Source organism: Euprymna scolopes, chromosome 4 (genome assembly GCF_053919585.1).
Source record: "Euprymna scolopes isolate OS-2025 chromosome 4, ASM5391958v1, whole genome shotgun sequence".
NCBI classification, from domain to species: Eukaryota; Metazoa; Mollusca; class Cephalopoda; order Sepiida; family Sepiolidae; genus Euprymna; species Euprymna scolopes.
This window is the reverse complement of record NC_136485.1, coordinates 57852101-57852838: the sequence shown is the minus strand read 5'-3', so window position 1 is coordinate 57852838 and position 738 is coordinate 57852101.

Below are 738 nucleotides of genomic sequence, written 5' to 3'. Positions count from 1 at the left end.
TTACAGTTGGAATTGGAACACACTCTACTAAAGCCTGATTGTCACAGCTGATGAATTTCAAAAATGCAATCTGGACGTGAGGATACTTTAGAAGAACGATATGCAATAAAATTCTGTTTTAAACTTGGGAAAATGTCGCAAAAACGTATGGAATGCTTCAGACTGCTTTTGGACCATCTTGTATGAATTGAGCATCAGTTTTGAATGACATAAGACATTCAAGGAAGGCAGAGACTCTGTAAGGGGTGGTGACATGTGTGGGAGGAGTAAGGAAGTTGTAATACCAGAGTTGATTGGCCAAATAAAGAATTTCATGGATAAGGACCGTCGTTTGTCTATAGAGACAATAAGTGCACAGTTTGATGTCAGTGTAGGAACTGTACACACAATTATTCACGAGGAACTGTTGATGCAAAGTTATACTATCAGGATACTTTTCTTACACCGAAATAGGTCTTATGTGACACATATCTTTTTTAAGCCTGAAATTTGTTGCACAGTGTTATTGTACTGTGTGTTGTTGCTACCAATTTGACCTTCACAGCTAGTTCTGCTAATATTTAAATTGTCGTGACTTGTATTATTGAAAAGAAACAAAAAAAAACAATGCGACCATTTACAGAAATTCAAAAATAACATTAAATTTCTGAAAGTAAAATATTTGTTATTTAATTTCAGTTTATTTAGATGGTATTACGATTAATAAATTAGAATTGTTAAGATTGTTTCGGTTAAGTA